At 44.1% G+C, this 22,859-nt stretch overlaps 1 protein-coding gene and 1 long non-coding RNA gene across 6 annotated transcripts in view; one reads left to right on the top strand and one right to left on the bottom strand.

Annotated features, from left to right (window-relative positions):
- The window catches only part of LOC143829384 (uncharacterized), a 29,510-nt gene extending 28,318 nt beyond the window's left edge, over window positions 1-1,192 (bottom strand). Inside the window, exon 1 of one of the 2 annotated variants that reach the window (XR_013228132.1) lies at window positions 830-1,192. The gene's annotated coding sequence lies outside the window, so the exon portion shown is untranslated. The remainder of the gene's footprint in view (window positions 1-829) is intronic. The other variant, XR_013228135.1, reaches the window with a different exon arrangement.
- Window positions 1,193-1,210: 18 nt separating this feature from the next.
- Window positions 1,211-22,859, top strand: part of LOC143829385 (uncharacterized) — a 90,784-nt gene continuing 69,135 nt past the window's right edge. For 3 of the 4 annotated variants that reach the window (XR_013228139.1, XR_013228137.1, XR_013228136.1), the window contains exon 1: window positions 1,214-1,343. This is a non-coding gene — a long non-coding RNA (uncharacterized LOC143829385). Of the gene's footprint in view, window positions 1,344-22,859 lie in introns of all 4 variants that reach the window. The other variant, XR_013228138.1, reaches the window with a different exon arrangement.

The following is a 22,859-nucleotide window of genomic DNA, read 5'->3' on the forward strand; positions in this document are numbered from 1 at the left end:
TGTTGTAGTGAATGCACTAGGTGATGCTCTGATCAGTATTTCTTCATATATTATATTTTTGTTGTCTTTCATTCCAGTGCATAGTTTCTCATCTTATATTGTATATTGACTAATATGTGTACATTTTTAAAACTAATTTTGAGTTAGCCTTTTAAATTAATATTACTTTAATACTTCTGTAATAACTTGTATTAAATGTAAAATTACATTTTTAAAAAATTCCCTCTGATGAAGCTTGCATGTTGAAATGCACAGGGGCTTTGTAAACTAAAAAAATCAAGCTATCACTTGTTATTTTTTCCTTTTTGTTCCGTTGGCATATTGCTGGGTGCCGCCCATTTTTTCATCATCCATGGATTATAAACATCACTAGGAACTGAAGCCCATTGTACGCTTAAATACAATGGGCGCTAGCATGGTTTGATGGGTGAGTGTTTGGCTTAGAAGTCCTGGGTGTGAAGGTAGGGAGCAGAAAGATGCAGTGGCGAGAACACAGGAGGCAGGCAGGCAGGCAGGCAGGCAGGCATAGAGAAAGGGAGAGAGAAGGGGAGAAAGGAGATGAAGCAATGGGAGAAAGGCAGAAGAGAAATGGATGGAAGGGAGGGAGAACGGAGATGAACTGTCTGGATGGATAGAAGGGAGGAAGAAAGGAAGGGGGGGAGGAATCCTTACCCCCTGGGCCAGAAGCACAGCCGGGGCCTGCCTCCATTCCCCTCCTGGCCGCAGCAATACAGAAGGTGGCAGGCTGGCAAAGGCTCTGAGGAGTGGATGTGGGTGGCCTCTCTGCAGACTTGGGGAGGGGGGTATGTTAGGTTTGGACAGAACTTACTGTCTTGTATGCCAGCCTGAAAGCTACAGGCAGAAATCCTCCAGGCTTTTCAAGGGAATGTCCCAAGAGAGGAAGACTTGGCACAGGAGAGCCCTCCATGAGTGCTGTGCTCGGGACATCTCCAGACCTCTGCACAGGATTGCTAAAAGGTGTTGGTGGACACAGTACATTCCACAGGCTTCGTGAAACTTCTCAAGTAGTTCTTCCTCATTAGCAGCCCGTGCGCTTCTCCCGGGAGCCTGCAAGCTACAGTTCCCAGGCAGAGAGATAAAGAAGCAGCAACCGGCAGCTCCCCTGTTAATGATTTACTTAAGTCATTGTATGTTTGTTTGGCCGGGGAGTGGGGGTTAAATCGCAGCCTCCTCACATGTAGCTGTGAAGTCCCCGCCTCCTCATTAGCAGCCCGTTTGCCTCTTCTGGGAGCCTGCAAAGTACAGCTCGGAGAGCTGGAGAAAAAAAAAAAAGCAGCAACCAGCAGCGTCCCGGTCTTGCAAGTGGAGCTCTTGAGTCCAAGGTGAGGCAAGAGAGATGGCCTTGAAGCATGGGGGGAGGGGCAGCATTAACCAGAGCTGATTTTGAAACAACTTGGCTGGCTCTCAACGGGTAAGAGACTTCAAAGCGGACCAGGAAGGCACGTGGGGGCCGAGCAGAGGAGTTTCTCAAATGGAGCGACAGACCATGGCTGTGCAGCAGCCCCGGGAGCCTAACCTGTTTGCTTGTTGCCCTTCAAGATAGAATAGCAGGAAGAATTTTGTTAGCGTGGCTTCAAAGCCCACTGGTAAGGGCGGGCTGAAGAGCAGGCTTTGAAAGGGGAGGCCGGAAGGCAAGTGGAGGCGGCCGGCCAGCAATGCTGGCATGCATAGAAGGCGGCGGTTTGGGGGGGGGGGGCGGAATGGCAAGCGGAGGGCCTATGGAGTTGGGTTGGGTGGTTGTGCAGCCTGAGACCCTCCCCCGTCACCCGTCGGCTCCTTGAGGTCTCCCTCGTGCGTGGGCCCTACCTGAGTCGTTGCAGGGTAGGGAGGAAACGATGTTGGGCATGCTCGTCAGCGGGGCTGGTGATGGCAGTGCTCGTTGCTGTGTCGGGGCAGCTCTGCTGGTTCTGGTGCAGTGGAGGCCGGCAGCTGCTCGAGGCTGGGTGGGCCGGTGGCGAGGTGTTGTCTCCTGAGGCGGGGCGGCCGAAGCGGCCCTCGGGCGTCAGGCTGGTGGCAAAGGAGAAACTGCGAGCCGCGCGGCTCGCAGTTGCTGGGGCTGGGAATCGGAGAGACCAATTGGCAGGCGCTGTGCGCCTGCCAATTGGTCCCTCCGATTGTCTGTCCAGAGGAAGGGTCCAATTCGGACCCTTCCTCATCCCGGACACATCCCACCCCAGAACCCCTTATCCTTTTATTTAGTCCATGGCGCCCGCGGCGCCACGGGCGGTGTTAAGATGATCGCCTGTGAGCTACTAAGTCTATGCAAATAAATTCAATATTGGGGAATCCATTCTTTTTTAATGCAGAAATGAATGCGGTTTGCCGTGTTTGCTATGTCTGCTTTTGTGAAAGTGAATTTTACGAATAGACATGGAAATAGTGGAAATTGAGGGGTGATTTGAAAATTACTCATCTTCACTGGGGAATCTACATGATTTCACCTCTCTTTGAGGGCCTCGTGAGTCTGGATAATCAAGACTATTAAGCATTTGCAAAATGGGAACTACAATTTATTTCCAAGCCTTTTTGCCCCCCAATAGTCTTCCTATCAGAAGCCTACACATACATATAAACAAGTGAGTCCTGTTTGTTTCATTTAATCCCTCAGTATCTGTAGTTTTTTTCATCTTTTCTGAGAGTACCTAAACACCTTTAGGAAGGAAGGTTTCATTATATTTCTCTACATCTGTTCACAAACTTCAATGTGTAACTTATTGTTGGAAGATACTCTTGGGGAAGTCTGACTGTAATAGATGTTTCATATCCTCAATTCAATCATTTCTAATCTATACACGAGGAACAGATATTATACTCCAGCTAACAGACCAGCATATGAATAGGCTTTTGGCGGGCTTTTCCTGCAACTAAATAAGAGTGCACAGCTGTCCAGTGTTTGGCGGCAGCATGTTCACAACTTCATGGAAAACCCAGCATGATAAGTGACATTCTTCCCATGGAAATAGTACTTTAATGTTTATGCAAGTCAAACACTACATCTAGGCAGAGCCACAGTAAATTCTTTTATACAGAAGAAGGGGACGACAGAGAATGAGGTGGATGGATGGAGTCACTGAAGCAGTAGGTGCAAACTTAAAAGGACTCCAGGGAATGGTAGAGGACAGGAAGGCCTGGAGGATCATTGTCCATGGGGTCGCGATGGGTCGGACACGACTTCGCACATAACAACACAGAAGAATTAGTTGATCTTGTTGACCCCAAGTCTGGAATATAGTATTTTTTTAATGAAGCCTTGTTTTTTTCGTAGTGACTTTGTTGTATTACAGTTTGTGAGCTGGTTAGCCTACATAGCATTCAGATCTTACCTTTAAGAAATCTCTTTGATTGTATAGGGCTCTTTATAGTTGTGATCTAAAGAATGCATTTGTTTGTCACATAGGCTTACTGCTGAATGTGACAATATTAGACTCGAAGAGAAGCATTTTTTTGTGTTTGTATTTTTAATTCTTCCAAAGAGTGTAAAGATCCTGACAATAGAGTAACTTCTTATGCTCCCCACTGAAAGCCGTATTTCACAACTGGAAGCAAGACAACAGGAAATTCAGGGGGAAATATCTTTTGACTTACTCCAATTCACTGTAGAAAGGCAACATAAAAGACAGCACTATTTGTGATGGCCATGCTAGTTCTGCACAGAAATCTGAGACTACCTGCTCAAGTCTTTATGAGTGCTAGGATAAGAATTATACACAGTTCCCTAAGTGAGAATCTCCTAAGTTAGACTCAGAAGCATTACCCCCTGGGTATGGGGTGGAGACAGTTCTAATCACCTTCTCGGACAATCTTTGGAGACAGTTGGATCTAGCTGGGTTGGCAATGCTGTTATTAGATCTAATTGCAGCATTGTACACAGTCACAGTTTCTATGCTGCTCCCCAACCAATGTGGAGGTTCAAGGTATGGTCCTTGAATGGCTGCAATCTTTTCTCGAAGGTCACAGACATGCCTGTTTGTGTGAGGTTCCAAACAGAGTTGTTCTATCTCCAATTTTATTTATAATTTATTTATATATCCAGCTGTTCCAGAGTTTGGGGCTCATATTATCAGTATGCTTATGACATCCAGATATATCCGCTGATGGACAGTCATCTGTTGATGGCCAGATTCTTTGGCCAGATGTTTGGAGGCTGTGGAAGAACCTTTTAGAGCCTAAATGACAAGGGATATGAAACGTAGGGGGTCTCATCAAGGAGCCTGGCTACAGCCATAAAAGCGCAGAGAATAGGTAGGATGTGCAGGCATTAAAACTGATTCACTGCAATCTCCCCAGCTCAGGGTTCTCAATAATAGTAAGACTTCATTCATTCTCAATAACAAAAGACTTTTCAACACTGGAATATCCTGCCATATCCCAGAGGTTTCTGCTTATCCCAAAAAAGTTGCTTAGTTTATCTTTTGCCTTTTTTTACTCAGTCAAGAATGCCACTCAGGTTATTAATTCACACTCTATTCTGTTTCAGAATGTGGGAGTGCCACCAGGAGATCCGGGCCTTTGACTGTAGTTATTAGAAAAAGATTTCTGCATCAGATGAGATTGCAGTACCCCCTGGGGTGAGAAGTCTTTGAAGGCTGATTTATAGCAGCATGGGGGTGGGGGTGAGGGTTACTTCACCAACCTATCCAGGAAGCAGACTGAAGGCTGTGTTACCTTGGTTCACATGGGCCCTATCTCCTTGACAGTCTTCCCTCCTCACCAGCCTCTCAGGTCTCTTCCAATGTTGGGCCTGTCAAGACACCTTTCTGCAGCAGCAATCTGTGGCTCTTTTTCAACCACGCTTCTTGAGTGGGCCTCATCATTGCCTGGGGGGGGAGTGCTTCCAACTCTTCTCACTCATGTTTCCTCTCCTCTTGTCCCTCCCCTTTGGTTTCCTCCCTTCCTTTTATCCCTCTTCCCTCATCCAGCTCCCCCCTGCTTCCCCACCCCCAAGCTTCCTTTAACCCTACCCTCCTCCCTAACGCTGTGGCATTCCAACCTCATTCCCATGCACAGCCAAGCCATCAGCCACAGGCTGCAAGGCCACTGGGAGTCTTTCCTTTTACTTCTGCTACTCCAGGACCCCTGGCATCTGGCCCTCAGCTGCCCTGTTGGTCTCGCTGGGAGGAAGAGGAGCCTGTCTCCTGGCAGTGTGCCCACCTCTTGCGGCAAAGTTTCCACACTGTGCTGCAGGAGCACAGACCTCGTCTTCATCTTCAGGGGCCTGGGTGGGACTCATAATGCATTCCAGCAGTGTTGGCAGGCTGTTCTTCCTCTGCAAGGGGCTGGGTCTGGGGACCACCATTACTTGCCCCGTCAGGGTGGTGACATTCAGACTCCTGGCTCAGGAACTCGGGAAGGCTGGCATGCTCAGGAGATCCAGATACATGAGCATAGGAACTATCTTGACTCACCCAAGCTTTTGTATCAATGCATAATTAAAGTATGTTGATCATGTTGCCTCACTCAGGCTCTTTGTGCCCATGTAGACTGGCCTTAAAATAGCCTAATCAAAGCATTCTTCCCATTAAAGTTTGAGACCAATTAGCTTTAAACCAGCCAGTGAAAATCAAACTTCACATCTTAGACCAATCATGTTCCTGGGAAAGTGGGTTTCTGTGTCCAGCTATAGGATCCTTCCTCATAAAAAGGCTAATTTCCCTTTCTCTGGCCCCTGTTTTCCATGCAGGGAACAATGTGCCCAGAAGCACCCCAAATATAAAAAGTAGAAAATCCAACAACTCACTTCATCCTCTGTTTCTGCATATATTATAGCTAGCATTGCATTACTGAAAACAAATTCAAATATCAGTATCATCTCCCCCCACCCCTTCAATGTTGTATCACATCACACTGTCTATTCATGTTATTTGATTTGCCTCTGATCTTCTAGGTAAACATGCCTGGTCTCTGGGCCTTTTCATCCTTTGTCTGTGTAACCCATTGATATTTATTAGGAAAGAGCTGGCAGAAATAGTTCTGCTTCCCAGGAGCCAACCTATCTTTGCAAATAAAACAAAAATGAGTAGAAGATTAATCTATAATGGACGCTGTCAAATATTTCACACTCTCCTGATCTAATCTCTCTAATCTACAGCTTATTTCACTATTCCTTTTACCCCTTGCCTTACCAACAGCATTTTAAGATAACAGACTTTTCCATACCGGATCAATTAGGAAATCACAGGCTTATTTCTGTTTGCAAAAGTCTAACAAACTTGCAGAATCTATTCAAGTCAGTTGGTCAAAGGAAAACAAATTGAAAGGGGAGCATCGGCCTAGGGGGAGGAAGGTGAAAGATCTGGCTAGGTCAGAGGAGAAGAGGAGGGGGTCCTTTATAACAAGGCCACCCTGAACAATTCTGTTTTACGTAGTTGGAGGAATGACAGGAGCTTGTGAGCCTTCCTGATCCCCATTCTATAAGTGGGGGGTTCCAACAGAGGATACATATGTACAGGCAACTGTTGATCATGCTGATTTTCTAGGTTCCACCCACATAGGGCCCTGCTCAGATGAGCAAAGATGTTGTGGCAGAACAGAAGAAAAGCTCAAGCTCTTTTCTGATATCTGAGATGGATGCTATTTTACTGATCGTAATTTATGTTTTGTAAATGTGTTTATCTCTATTTATAGATTATTTTATGGAATGTTTGAGCCACCCTAAGCCCAGTGACCCAGGGAAGGAGCAGGTTAAGTGTAACAAATATATTGTAAAAGGTGTCTGTAGATATGAGGACCCTGAGGCTATGAAGGGGTTACTTAAAAGTAAACGTAAAGGTATCCCCTGTGCAAGCACTGGGTCATGTCTGACCCTTGGGGTGACACCCTCTAGCGTTTTCATGGCAGACTCAATACGGGGTGGTTTGCCAGTGCCTTCCCTGGTCATTACCGTTTACCCCCCAGCAAGCTGGGTACTCATTTTACCAACCTCGGAAGGATGGAAGGCTGAGTCAACCTTGAGCCGGCTGCTGGGATTGAACTCCCAGCCTCATTGGCAGACAGCTTCAGATAGCATTTCTGCTGCCTTATCACTCTGCGCCACAAGAGGCTCATGAAGGGGTTACTTACTGGTTTGTAAATAGGGCTGGCAACTCTGGAGTGGAAAATGTCTAGAGATTTTGGGGATGGGGGCTGAGGAAGTCAGGGTTCGTGGCTGGGAGGGACTTCATCAGGGTAGAATGCCAGAAAATCCACTCTCTAAAGCAGCCATGTTCTCCAGCAGAATGGATCTCTGTCACTTAGATATTATTTGCAATTTTAGGAGATTTTCAGACCCACCTGGAGGCTGACAACCCTTTTTAGTCATTCTGATCAAGATTCTGGTTGTTACCTTTAAAGCCCTTGACAACCCAAATACTTGGAGAAACAGATCTCCCAGTGTGAACTCACATAGCAACTTGTTCATCTCAGTAGTGACTATTCTCTCCGCTCCTGGAAATGTGTGATAACAAAGGGGGAACTGAATGATCTTGGGTTTTTCTGTTGTCAGCCATGTGTTATAGAATAGCTTCCCACTCTCATGGTCTTCATAAAGGTCTGCCACAACAGACTATTGAGAAGGGCATTTGACTTGGAGAGGACAACTGTGGTTATTTATTCTGGCATGTGCTTTTATTTGTGCTTTGTTTTATGGTAACTGTCAGTATTTAAATATTGTAAACTCTTTTGGATACTATTTGGGGAAGAAACCTGTATTATAAGTGTGTGTGTGTGTGTGTGTGTGTATTATACAACAGAACACTCGCTAGGCCCACCGGCTGGCTGGCCCGGGCTGCTGCCTTCCTCTTGGATGAAACTGATGAACATCTCACAGTCCCGAATTTGTGTTTTCAGCTGCTCTACAAGCTGCTCTTTCACACGCGCTGGGTTGACAATCTGTGCCACAGCAACATCCACCTGCTGGCGCAGCTCTTCTGGGGACAGCGAAGCAATGTCCTCGCTCAAGTTCATATCCAATTTCTTGACCAGCTCCTCTATGATCACCTGCTGTCTCTCCAGGACCATGGCCTGGGGCAATGCATCATAGCTGCCCTCCTGGTAGGCAAATGTCTCCAGGTCATCGAGCTGGGCCTTCAGCTCCAAGATGAGCTCTCGCTGCTTCTCCTTCCGAGCTTCTAGTTGTTCCTGCTTCCCATGCTCACTCTGGCGGTCCTCGCCCTGCTCCGGGGCGGGTGCAGCGAGGCCTATTGCGAGGGCGGATGTAAACATGTAGCAGACTGAAGGATACAATGAAAGGTTCTGAGCCCAACATTTGTTCTCCCCTTTGAAATTAGGCTAGTGCTTTGCTTGCGTTGTACACGTCCGGACAGTTATGCTTCAGATATGGTACTTCTAGAACTCTACCCTCCAACGTTTCTCTGCGGCCCATGAAAAGGCAATACCAAACTGTGCCCTCTCAGTACCTTCCTCAGAGCACCCAGCTTGAACACTGTGCAAAGGAGCTCCAGGGCCACGCCCACGTTCTTGTGAATTCTCTGTCTCTGCAAATAAGTTGTTTTGTGGGATTTGCGTGTCAGGTCTTTCTCAACCCTCTCTGCTTAATATAGGAGCTGTCCTGCTGTGGCCTTGTATTAATCTATTCATTACCCTCAGGAACCTGGGCCCTGTTCCCTGAGGGGTCTTCAGTTTTAAAAGCATTTTGATTGTTCTCATGCCATCTCAGTGCAAAGGGGAAAACATGTCCGTTCAAAGTCGTGTATGTTGCTGAGAATAAATTATTTTATTTTCTTTCTGTATTATACATTCATGGATCTTTTTTGTTAATGTAGAAGAAAATTCTATTCTGATAACCCACACTCATTCTGTTATGGTACATTCCAGAAACAGGTTTGTGATCTCACCTAGCTTTGTCTAAATAACCTATAAAGTCTTCATTTGGATGAACTATGGATAGAACAGGCTTCCAGGCCAGGAAGCAGAGATGTGGCAGGGGATTATAAAGTTGGCATTCCGTATTTTAGAAGTTAGGTGTTGCTTGTGTCTCTTGCAGAATCTTCATCATACTAATATTTTGAAGATATATGGATACATTATACAATTGGTTTAAACAGTGTGTCTTATAAAAGAAATAATATTGCCTTGTAAAGGAAATGTCAGACATGAATAATGACTTTTAGAATTTTTCAATTGAATGGGGAACATAAGCTATTATTCCACCTGTTTTTCAGAGTGCATACACTTCAAGAATTTATGCCACTGTTATACATTTAAAACAGAATAAGAGAAGCTCTATGGGATCAAAGTTAAATATAGTAGCAGTAGTTCTCTTACACCACCATCCTAACCAAAGTTACACCTTTCAAACCCCATTGACTTTAATGGATTTCAAAGGATATAACTCTACTTAGTATATTACAGTCTGGGTTTGGAAGGGAAATGCCACAATAAAAAGCAGTTGAGACTAACTGTAAAGATGGATTTTAAACAATAGACTAGTAATGAGCATGCATTCTGGTGCATAATTCAATTGTAAGAGTTTATACTTCATGTGTCTTTAGATGGAGGGGGCATACTATCTTTAAGATACCAACACAAGTTTTATTTGATCTAATGCAGTCCTAAGTGACATTTTCACTCTTCCTTTTCATCTTTTAAACATTGATTTGACCAATTCTGTAACAGTGTTCCATAAAGAAGCATACCCTGAACCCAGGACATCCAAATAACTAACAGCTAGTCTTATCTGCCTTGAGTTGATGAAGACTAAAAAACTAAAGTGTAATTCAGACAAGACAGAGATGCTACTGATCTGAGATTTAAGGAATCACCTGTTCTGCATGGCATTATATTCAGGCTTAGAAAATGGAGATGTTCTTAGACCCAGGCCTCCTTGCTGGATAAGCTGGTGAATGCTGCAAGATTTAACTGGTTGGACTACGACTCAACTACAAGACCTCTGTCTTCTTGAGCCATTCAGCCACAGCTTCCAAACATCTGGTGAATGTTTCCGGGGTAGGGGAATCCGAGTGGCTATCCATGAGGAACCTGCCTGGCCACTACTGTCATATTCAAGGGGCCTGCTCTGGGTGCTCCTACTTTCTTATATTAGGGGCTTCTGGGAATTGTAGTCCATGGACATCTGGAGGGCCGCAGTTTGACTACCCCTGCTCTAGAGAATCTATATTCAGCTTAGAAAATACTGAAACAATACCTGTAAGGTTTTTCTCAGTATTTTTTTTTTCAGTTCAGGTAAACTGAATACACATAACTAATTGGGACTAGTGTAGAAATGAATGAAATATAGTCCAATGAAATTGCTGAATATTTTTCATTCATAACTTTAAAATGAAATATTCCTTGTTACAATTCAAAAGGTGCCAGCTCCAAGTGGTATCTTTGTATATACAACTTAAAACGATGAAAAAAATCATAAAGATTCCACAGTGTGAAATTAACTGACAGTTTGATGGGTGAAATATGACACAGGCTAAATTCTGGTTCAGTCTTCCATAGATGCTTTGGTTCCTTTAGTACTTCCTAAAAAGTAAAAGAATTTCCAAAGTATTTGTTTTTCTCTGCAGAGAAATGAAGTGGATAAATGAATAAAAAGTCCTTTTTATTTAACAGGAATGATCATGTCACAAATAATCATCATCAGTAAACAATATAAAACCCAAACTGACTGCTCACCCACTACCTGATTGGTCCTCATTCAAGAATTGCCCACCAAGGTAGTTTAGACCCTATCAGGAGGAATGGTTTGATAAGGAATCAGCTCTCCATAGAATCATATAATAATAGACTTGGAAGGTACCTCATGGGTCATCTAGTCCAACCCTCTACACTATGCAGGACACTCACATCCCAATCGCTCATCTACTGTAACCTGCCACCCCTTTGCCTTCACAGAATCAGCCTCTCTGTAAGATGGCTATCTAGCCTCTGTTTAAAAGTTTCCAAAGATGGAGAACCCACCACATCCCGAGGAAGCCTGTTCAACTGAGAAACCACTCTGTCAGGAACTTCTTCTCCATGCTCAGATGGAATTTCTTTTGAATTAATTTCATCTCATTCTCTCTGGTCTGTCCCTCTGGCGCAAGAGAGAACAATTCTGCTCCATCCTCCATATGGCACCCTTTTAAATACTTGAAGATGGTTATCAGATCCCCTCTCAGTTGTCTCCTCTCCAGGCTAAACAGACCAAGCTCCCCCAATCTTTCCTCATATGGTTTGGTCTCCAAACCCCTCACCATACTCGTTGTCCTCCTCTGGACGTGTTCCAGTTTGTCACTGAGTCACACTGCTGACCCATGTTCAATGTATGGTCTACTAAGACCATCTCCAACTTCCTGCCGGTTTCAAACGTTTGATGGGTGGAAGAAGAGCCAGCCTCAGAACATGCACTGCTGCCATTAACTTGCCCTGGCCTCCTGGCCTCTTTCAACTCAGAAGACAAGGGGGGGGGCTGGGGAAGCCTCTGCATGCCTTGTGGAGGTAGGCAGCTGCAGAAGGCCCAGAAATGCCCCCCTGCCAGCCCTCTGGGATCCAGGGTGCAGAGGAAATACCTCTACCATAGGAATGTTGAATAAGGGATGTTCCTCATCCAGGAATGTCCTGCCCTGGTAGTCTGCCCCAATTAGGAGTCAGCCCTCAGCCAGGATGAAGTTAACAAGGTTAGCTTTCGACCAACTTCCTGCCAGTTTCAGAGGTTTGCTAGGTGAATGAGGAACCAGCTTCAGAGCATACCTTGCTGCCCAAAAGTTGCCATGGCCTCTAGGCCTCTTTCAACTTGGAGGACATGGTATGGTGTGGGGCAGCCCCCACAAGCCTTCTTTTGCTGGGAGGCTGCAGAAAGCCCAGAAACAACTCCCTGCTGGCCATCTAGGATATAGGGTGCCGAGGAAATGCCAAATGTCATAAATCATCAAACCTTGATATCTCATGAGGCATGATTTCTGCCTCCAACCATCTAGCCCTCTATGACTACACTGTCTGAGATGACCCAACTGGCTTGGAGCAAAGCCAATGGTGTGGTGGGACTGCTTCTGCTGACACACCTGGCTCAGCTTGCTCTCTAGATGGCACATCTTGGGGTGATGCTGGCCTGCTTTCTGGCTCTCCCACCTGATCTTCTGTGGTCTCTGGTTGAACTGCCTTCTCTTAAAGCTCCCTGCTTCCTCACAGCTCAGCTCATCCTTGGAAGAGTCAGTTGGCAACAGTTGGCTCATGACACTTCTGCAGACACTGCCAGTTTTTAGTCTTGAGTCTCACCCACTTGGGTTTCTGCCTGGGCTGAGTTCTCATTGCTCAGCTCTTCTTATGAGGAGTACCCACTAGCCTGAGTCTGACCCACAACATCAGATGAGCTGTTTGGTGGACTCTGCTTGGGAGAAGGCACACAGGAAGAGGCATTTAAATAGACCTATTTAAATGCTTTCCCCACAGAGTCCATTTAAATGCTTTTCCCACAGAGCAGAACTTGACAAACACCTATTCCTCAGCTGTTTATCAGGCAGTGTGCTGTGGGTTGAAGCATTTAAATGACCCAACTGTTCCACAGAGAGAACCTTCATCACAGTTTGTCCCTACACAACCAAGAAAACAGTTTATTTATTTATTAGATTTCTTACCTGCCATTCCCATACGGCTCGTGGCGGGTTATAAAAGTCTGTTTAAAACCCCAATAAAATACCCATTAAAACCACAGACAGCAATACAACAGTAAAAGTACAAGATGCAGCAGCCAATAAGTTCTCAAAACTATCCCAAGAGATGCTAGAATCATTAAATTTCCTGTTCAAGTTTATTTATCCCCTAGGGGGGGAAAGGAAGGGTCGATGACTCTCAGTCCTCCACATGCAGATAGTGTTTTATCCTGGGGGGGAGGGGGGGGTCAGTAGATCTTCCTTAGTGTGCTGGCCTCAATCATAGACCTGGCAGAAGAGCTCTATCTTGCAGGCCCTGCAGAACACTGAAAGCTCCCGCAGGGCCCGTAGCTCTCCCAGGAGCTCATTCTGCCAGGTGGGGGCCAAGACTGAAAAGGCCCTGGTCCTGGTTGAGGCCAGACGCGCTTCCTGTGGGCCAGGAATGACCAACAAATATTTGCCCGCAGAGCGTAGGGCCCTGTGAGGGGCATAGGGTGACAGTTGATCCATGGAGAGAAACCTCTCTCCACAGATTAGCTGTTTTTCAGGCAGTGATTTGGGACTCCAAATCAAAAGCCAAATAGGTTCAGCAGCTCATTGAAGTTTAGGTCTCGGCTCAACTTAAGGACTTGGAGGGGGGGGGGACAAATTGTCATTGATTCAGTTTTTTTCTCAGTTCCTCCAAGCCAAATGTACACCCCTTAACAGCAAACAGTAAAAGAAAATCTACTTTTTGCTGAAGTGGTAGCCTAATTTTTTTAAAGGCCCCCAAAATAACACCGAATGAGATAAACTGTTTTTTTTTAAAGGAGGAAGAAAAAAGACAGCATTGACCTTATTCATTTCTTAAATATAAACCACCGCCCACCGCCTACCCCGTGGTCTGTAGAAAAAGCCTCTGACATATCCAGGGGGAAGCATGGCATGATAAATTCCAATTAAAACAAAAACAAAACATTGGCCCAGGGATCTTTTTTTCTTTGAAAAGTCTACCAAGCTACAGTATATCACAAACATATGATTATATGTTTCAATGGCCAAAAGGAAGTAGCACAGCCAAATCATCAAATTAAGGAAAAAAACATGTTGAACTCATGATGTTAACACTTTCCTCAAAGTACAGTCTAAAAAACTCAGCAAAAAGATATCTGATTGTTTTGAAAACCTTCCTGCAGACATAGTGGGTTTTTTTTTAAGCTTCCAGGCCTACAAATGAGAAATGGAATTTGAAACATAGGGGCTTTTGAGCCAACTACTTCTAAATTAAATTCTTTCCAGAATCTTCATGTATCATTTGCCCTAGCTGCTCATAAATTAAATTCTTTTCAATATTTCCATGCACCCTTTTGCCCAATCACTTCTAAATTAAATTCTTCCCAGTATGTATTTTTATATCCATTACTGAATGGAAAATATCTGTCTGGGGGAACTTAACCTAGCTGAGAGATCTGGCATTTTTCAGACCCTAGGAAGGACTAAGCTACAATCAAAACTAATTCTAAAAATATCAAAAATACCTTATTAAACCAAGTTATTTATTTGTTTGTTTGTCAGTTTGTTTATCCTTAACACTATTTCACTCCCTTATATATTTGGGAAACAGCCTCCTGGGAGGAGACTGTCCAGGGCCCTGTCCATCCAGGTCCACCCTGATTGGCCCTCCCCCTCCAGCTCCCACCCTCTCTCCTTACCTGCTAGAAGCCTTGTGGCTGCGGCCTCCATTGATGTCCACGAAGAGAGAGGCAGCAACAGGGCTTTGCAGCCCGCAGGTATGCTTTTGTTGAGAGGGAGCGGGGGGGGGGGTGAGTTTGCAGCCTCCCTGCGGACTGCAAAGCCAAGTTGCCACCGTAGGGGGTGCTTTCCACTCCCATTAGCCTGCTTTGCTGGCCAAAGGGAGCCGTGGCCACTCTCTCATGCCCTCCTGTCTGCCACCCCTTTCAAAGCCCATTTTTAAAATGGGCTTCGATACTAGTTTGTTTATAATTCTACCTATTAGCCACCACTCTCAGCAAGGCTGGCTCTCAGTGGCTAACAATTTAGTAAAAATACATAAAATATAGAGGAGACTTGAAAAGAATGCTTAGGTATTTAAAGTTGGCAAGGGTGGTAGTTTTGGTGGAAACAACTGAGCACTTCAGTTTGCTAACCTCCTTGCTTAAGTTCTGCCTGGATCCTTGCCAGTCAGCTTTCCTGACCCTGACACTGGACTGGATATGACCACCACCTGGCACCGTGACTTTGGATTGTCTGACAGCCATCCCCTGGCTCTTAGATGTGGGACTGAAAAGGACTGTGATTTAGAAAAACCTTCTCTCCACCTGAACATCACCTTGCATTCCAGACCAGCAAGCTGCTGAAACATGACATATGCACCCAGCCTGTCTGCTGACCACAATACCCTGTGACAAGAAGCACCTCAGCCTCCAGCCTGCCCTGGCCTCCCAGCCTGGGATCATTTGAAGGAACCCAGGCTGTCACCAGCAGAACAACACAGGCAGCATCTAAGAAGTGATTTTTCAGACTAAAAGATGCAGTGCTGCCTGAGATTGATGAGAGCTAATGTCTGCATGAGATGAGAGCTAATGTCTGCATGAAAAACTATTTAATGGCTTCTTTGATTGCAGACAGATGTGGATGCAACCATGCACAGAGATTGCTGCCTTGCTAACACCTACCTTGATTGACTCCTGGAACTTCTGACCTTGGGCTGGACCTGTTGGACTTTGATGCTTGGACTATCCTTGGCTAACTGCTTTGGACTTCTGGCTTGTGATTTGGCTTTCTCTGACTTTGCTTCCCTTCTGACTGGCTCCACGTTAATCAGCTTGCTACTCCTGCTGAAACCTGATATGACCGGACTTTAGTCTGATCCGGCAAAGCTGTCCAGGGGAGATATTTAAATGGACCTACATCCATTTATTTGCTTCCTCCACAGTGTGCCTTCTCCCCCAGTACAGAGCCTACCAGAAAGCTGATCCTCTGCTGTTTGTCAGGCTGTGCACTGCAAATTGACATTTAAATGCCCCAAAAAGCTGATCAGTGGAGAGATATATATCTCAGCAGATTAGCTGTTTCTTAAACTGGGGGTGGGTGGTTCATGCCTCCCCAGCTTGGCAAACAGCTGATCTGCAGGAATCTCTGATATGCAGAGAAATCTCTCTGCATATTAGCTGATAGGAAGCTGTGACCTGAGGCATTTAAAGGGAGCTAGGTCTCTTTAAATGGCTCAGAAAGCAAAAAAAATGTCACTCCTCAGCCAAGCTGTACTTGAATCCCAATAACAAACCTGCAATTCAGGTGATTCAGGAAATACTGCTCAGGTCGATTTGGCTCAAACTCAAATTGTACACTCTCTCTCTCTCTCTCTCTCTCTCTCTCTCTCTCTCTCTCTCTCTCTCTCTCTCTGCACAGCTCTATTGACTGTCTCATACTTATTTATTTTATTTATTCATTTCACCATTCATACCCCAGCCTTCTCCATTGGTTTGGATAACAGCCCCAAAGTGGTGGTGATAGTGGGGATTTGCTGGGGATGGGCTCATGCTGGAATTTTATTTTGCCTCCTAACAGAGCATGATTCCAAAAAGAGCCTTAAGCAGAGTTACCTACAGCAATGGCCCAGTGTGAGCCACCAGCCTGATAGCCTACTTTGTCTTGTGAATCTGCCAGGAAAGACAGATAGCAGCAGAACAATAGGAAGGATCATCTAATCCATCCACACCAAAAGCATGCATTAAAACAAAATGAACACACACACCAAACTGGCTGAAAACACAAATAAAGCAAGGATGTTTTTGTGTCACCCTGCACAAAAAGGTAAATGTACTAATTATGATGCTGCTTTTAAAACTGTCTCACTCTGGAAACCTGATGTCTTCTCAGTATTGGAATGGTAACTAAAATCCTTTAAGAGTCACTGTAATCAATTAAAAGGATGAAATAAAATAGAAACCAAACAAAAATGGAATATATAGAGGGATTAAAAGAGGTAAACCAGAGCCTTTGTGCAATCCCTCCCCCCCCCTGCCCTTTCTATTTAGCAGGGAGGGGGAACATGACAAAGGAACTGTTGCTGCCAGTAGGCTGGCAAAACTAGCAATTTCTAAAAAGACACAGATAAGATTAAAAATTCAAAACGCCAGTAAATGTAAAAATAAAAGTTCAAGCAACAGAAAACAAAGCAAAGAAAGAAACACTCCTTGCAACTCTCAATGAGTTCTTGCCTGTTAAACTAGCGATCCCCAACCTGTGGGCTGCGGACCACATGTGGTCCGTCGACTAATTGGAGGTGGGCTGCCAAGGATGCCATCTCCCCCCCCCCCCCGGCCCTTTACAGCTCACTTCAGGTGTCATTGTCTCCCATCACTCCCAGATGGGACTATCTCGTTGCAGAGAAACAAGCTCAGGGTTCCCATTGATTTGTCATTGTCATGAGTTAAAATTTCCATGAAAATAAAATGTTCCTTAGGTTCATAGTTGTGGCATGTCTGTATCTTATTTTGAAGGGATGTTTAAACATTACCATAGCAACCAGAGTCAGAGAGCGTTAGGGCAGTGGTTGAAACTACCCCCCCACCGGGCCTCAGTAAAATTGTCAAGCATTGAGTGGTCCCCGGTGATAAAAAGGTTGGGGACCACTGTGTTAAACCACTTACTTCTTCCCACACCTACTAAAACAGAAAAAGGAGGGAGTTAGAAACAAAACAAATATAAATATAAATGTATTGAAGCTAAAATTAAAGTCAAACAAAATGAAACTACTTCCTCTCAGCAGAGCACAGCTCACAAGCCTCTAATCCCTCTCAGCCAGAAACTGGAAGCTCCCTTTTTTATTGCAGTTGCAATAAAACTCAATACTGTGGAAAACTGGAATATATGATTAATTAATGGAGTCTTTCCCAGATTCAATAGTTATTTTAGCAGGTGACTTCAATCCCATAATTGGTAGTGATAATGAAATCTTACCAGCTACTTGGCTGTGGTTTAGTACAGAGGATAGGCCTTGCCCTTTGATGACCTCAGTGTCATTACAGAATAGTTGTATTAACAGAGCAGGCCTGAGTCTCTTTGAATGTTCTTTATTAAGGGAATTCATCGAATTAAATGGATGTACAGAGATTGATCATAGGGGAAATGTTTAAAAATTTTACTGCCAGGGGGCAAACGTTACTGATTACTTCCTGGTGGGTTTTGACTTCATACATTTAATAAAGAGCATTTCTGTACAGGAATTTATGGACATCTCTCCCATTCTGATGACTCAAGGTGATAGTCACCCTCCTGTAAATTGACAAGGGCAATTGCTGCAGCAGGGTAATGAAATAGGTAAAGTCTCCCGGCCCCAACAATTGGAAGGGACCATTTGGAGTACGCTGCAGTCAACTGGTCAGTTCTATATGTTCTAGGTACATTACTAGACCTCAAAAAAAAGATACAAAATTAAATCAGGATAAAAAGAGAGGAACGGTACAAAGGCTTGAGCCTCCTTATATACATGACTCAATAACAGTGATTTTTCAAGTTTTTGGAAAGGTGTTTCCATAGTAATGAATTTCAGATCCAATTCACCGTCATGTATCTATGCTTCCAGATAGATTATGTAACTTAAGGAGCTTACCACCTTAGTCTCTGTCATTATACATGAGATACGTAACACCCCTCACTTTGTTAGGACACTCATTTTAACCCACCTTAATGCCATCCCATCTCAAATATCAGAGGCGAGATTTCATCATATTCCATATTCAGAGGGAATGGTCTCTGGCCTTGTGTTCAGGGGAAAATGTTAGAATATCATTTTTCTTTTACTATTTTTAGGAACTTCTGGATCTCAGCACTTTTAATATGCTTTCCATTTTAAAAAACTCCAAGGGGGCAATATTCCCTATCAGATGCTAGATAATGACTTGAACATAATATACTTGGTCTTCAAATTTCTGTCTAGTTGCCTTTAGTAAATAATGTGTTATTCTTTTAGTCATTGTGCAGGATCCCTTCATCATAGGAGTTCCAAAAAGGGAAGGAAGTACCTCCCCCACAATGAATTCACAATTTATTCAATGTTGTGTAATAGATTACCCCATCATTTTTACCTTATTGTAGCTCAAATCCACTTACGGCATCTTTTCAATGAAATACAAAATCTATTTTAATTCAAATGAAATAATAAAGTCTTAGGTTTAATTTCAGGAAAACATTCTAGTTCAAGCAAAATAATAAATGCACTAATCAGTCAAGTCTTCATTCAAAGCTGTAGCTGACATAAAGGCTGATTTCATTTTATTTCAGTTGATATTAAATTGGATCCTAACTGCAATTACAAGAGAGAAGTCGTAATTCAAGACATTACTGAAGATCAGTTCGATGTGTCTGATTACATTCATGCATAAACATGGAAAACTCAGCATTTTGCTTAGTTTAAGCTTGTTGTACCCTTATTTATTGTAGGAGACAGAGCTACACATTATAGACCTGAGGCAACAATGGCTCGTATGCCGTCATTTTTGAAACACTACCAAATATCTTGAGTCTCTGGAGATCTCTTATTGATCAAGCATTTAACTATAACAATAAAAAGCAGGCAAGAGATGAAAATTATTTTTAGAAGAGGCAGGAAGCTCTCATTTGTAGCTTTACAACAGACATGTTAAGTCTTCAGTTGTGTTACACAGTTAGTATTGCTCAGAATCAGAAGCTGGGCTCTAGTAACAAAGGAACAGCCTATTTATTTATTTCAGCTCTTATACAACTCTGCAACTCTCTGGGGACCAAAATATATGTTAACTTTTTTAAAGAGTTGGTTCTGGGGAACTCAGGTTCTCCACAGCCGCGCAACCATTATGGAGATAGGCTTGTTTATTTCTTTTTGAAAAAAAACAAAAACAAAGGAGAGTTATTCCTCTGCTTTTGTGGCTCCACATGGATTATTCTTTGCACATGGAACACCAAAAATTGGAAAATAGCTCCCCCCCCCTCCAGTGCTGTTTCCATGCTCCCCATTGTGACATTTTGAGTGTGTTTGGGTTTCCTCTTTATCATATAGAACAGCGGTCCGCAACCTTTTGGCTGCCGCAGACCGTTGCTCCGGAGTGGGGGGGAGAAGGTGGCCCGGGGGTCTGCGCACGCACAGCAGCCCCAGCGCAAACGCGCGTGGCGGACTGCAGCGCATGTGTGTTTGTGCCCGGTAGGGGCTCAAACGCGTGTGCGCGGCAGTCCGCGCACGCGCATTTGCGCCGCCACCATGCCGGCGGCCACGGCTCCCCCTCCCGGCCCCTCCGGGCCGCCAGCAAATCGGCCGCCAAAGCGGCCGATTATTTTGCGGCTCGACAAGCTTCTCTCCCCCCCTTCCCGAAACAAGAAGCTTGCCGGGCTAATCAACCGCTTTGGCGGCCGATTTGCTCGCAGCCTGGCGAGCTTCTCGCTTCGGGGGGGAGGGAAGAAGGAGCCGTGGCCTGGCGCCAAGGCCTTTACGGCCCGGCACCGGGCCGCGACCCGCGGGTTGGGGACCACTGTTATAGAAGACTGTGACTGTGGGGAATCTGAGCTGGCCCAAGGGAACTTGGACCCAACTCTTTAAAAGCACTATCAGATAGTTGGGCAACTGCATAAGTCTAACCTGTGCAGGTCTTGAGGAAAATTCAAATTCAAAGGTTCAATTCATTATATTGTAATATTAATAATAGGCCTGGGTCAAATCACTGTCCATGAAGTTGACTAGATGATCTTTGGCAAAACAGTCACAAAATAAGCCACAAAGTTCAATGAGTAGATTTCAGCAAGTAATTGACTTATACTGAGGATTTCTGTTGTTGAACCATTAATGTTTGATTCCAAATTAGATCAAATGAGATATCACCGATGATCAGATCACTTGCCCTTTTAAAAATGTTAGTAGCAGATGATAGTCAACCTGAGATGTTGTGGCAGTAGAATGGTAGTGGTATCTTTCCCTCCCCTTTTTGCCTTATCTAATTCAATCCTCCAAAGTGGCTATTTGATCTCGACATCAACATGGCTCTGATCCATTTCTGTTTTTAATTAAAATAAAACTATAGTGGCTTATGGATATCCCATGGGATTGTCTATTTTGGCCTTTGATCCATACTGACAGGCTTGATCATATTCATCTGAGGGTGTTTGCCTAGGCTTAGTATAATAGGATGATTAGTACTGTCAAAATGTACAGGAGTAACAACCATCCTTTTTAGTGTATAGTGGAATTGCACAACATGAAAACCCTCAGGTGCTGGATATTGGCTTTCCCCACACAGTGCCCATTCATACATGCTGGTCTCATTTAGGAAGAGTGCATGCTGTGCTTACATCCAGCCAAAGAGTTATGTATTGGGTTTAGATATTAATTACTATACAAATCATGTGAGAACAAATCCATTTGAGCTGAACCAAATAAGTGTAGCAGAGTTAATAACCGCTTCATTTAAGTAATATTAATAAGCTCATCCCTCAAGTGAAATCTACTGTGATTTTTCAGTCTGTGCAGCGTCTCTCTCACAAACATTTACGGACAATCTGTTGGCTGAGTGGAAAGAAATGGCTGAATGAATCGTAGGGGAATGCCTATTTCTGATTTGTTGAATAATTGACATGTGCCCATGATGGGTGACAGCAATCTCTGGCTTGAGAACTGATTACCTCGGGGCCCAAAGAGAGTATATACTTCTTAAAACCACAATGAACAAAGAAGCATACTGAGCAGCAAAGCCAGTAACTGCCAACAATCAAAACCCAAAGAACTTGCACCATCATTTAAACATACACATCTATCTCATATATGCTTACTTATTTTTAATAGCCTAATTTCTATGCAAACCCTGAATGATAAATCCTGTGACCTGATTTGATTCCCCCCCCCCATGCAACTGCACAGAGTTTGGGAATATTCAATTTATTAAATGTGAATATCTAAATCCCAAGTAAGTGGAAAGAGACATCCCAAAATGCCGAAGTAATTCCCGTGCGCTCTCTGGTGAAATGGATAGCCCATCTCCCTTATGCTTCTGGGATGAATAATTGATGGATCAGAGGAATGAATAATTAATACAGACATATTTCACTAAGGTGATTCAGAGATTAATTACAAAATGTCAGTAAAGCATGTTTTAAGGTTAAAAGTGACAAAATACAGTAGGCAGGGAATGTTTGGATTCTCCCAGAAACCTTTGCAGCTGAACCCTTAAGGATATGCTCAGTAATTGGCAGGCAGAGATCAACTTCTAATTGCATTAGCGCTAGAAACCACTTTCTCAAAAATGGTCTCTTCTCTCTATTGACACTGTAGCTGAGAAAGATGTTTGATAATTGCAGTTAATGGACTATCTCCTTCCCTTTTGAGAAACCGACAACAAACACAGTCCTTTGCAATATAATATTTGGTCTGTATACACATCTTTTTGCAATACAAATGTAAGAGACCCAATACAAGCTGAGTCTCTTACACTAGTGAGCAATACCTTATACCTATAAAAATCATCAAGGATACTGAAATATCAGAATAAAGTATCAGAATATAACTATAATAAAACATTTAAAGAACCAAGATGAGCATGTTCTAATGACTTGGGTGACTCATGGATATCAGCGGGTCATGAAAGAGTTCAACTTGTCTGGATCTTGTTTTTTCATTGATCTATGCAACTTACTCCTTGGTAAATCATGCACAGAACTAAAGTAGAGGGACAATTCAACAAACATAAAGAAACTGAAGTACACATCCTGGATTGGAATGATGTCACTTGGGGAGGGGCAGTATGCCTTGGAGGTTGCTCTTTGCCCCATTGGGAAAGCCTAGGAATGAATGCATAATTAATGCTTTTGCTCCCAAAGCCATTTCAAGTTGGGATTCACTCCCTCTCCTCACATACTGGTGTTCTGATCTGAATTGGGTCCCATGGATCTGTTTTCTCATTTCTTATCATGCATTCTGTGGGAGATCGTGGAGAAAAGAATAGAAGAAGAAGAAGATTTGGTTCTTATATGTTGCTTTTCTGTACCCGAAGGAGTCTCAAAGCGGCTTACATTCGCCTTCCCTTTCCTCTCCCCACAACAGACACTCTGCAAGGGAGGTAAGGCTGAGAGAGCCCTGATATCACTGCTCGGTCAGAACAGCTTAATCAGCACCGTGGCAAGCCCAAAGTCACCCAGCTTGCTGCAAGTGGAGGAGGAGCAGGGAATCAAACCTGGCTCACCAGATCAGAAGCCACTGCTCCTAACCACTACACCAAGCTGGCTCTCAGGTAATTAGGC

This window comes from Paroedura picta, chromosome 2 (genome assembly GCF_049243985.1).
Source record: "Paroedura picta isolate Pp20150507F chromosome 2, Ppicta_v3.0, whole genome shotgun sequence".
NCBI classification, from domain to species: domain Eukaryota; kingdom Metazoa; phylum Chordata; class Lepidosauria; order Squamata; family Gekkonidae; genus Paroedura; species Paroedura picta.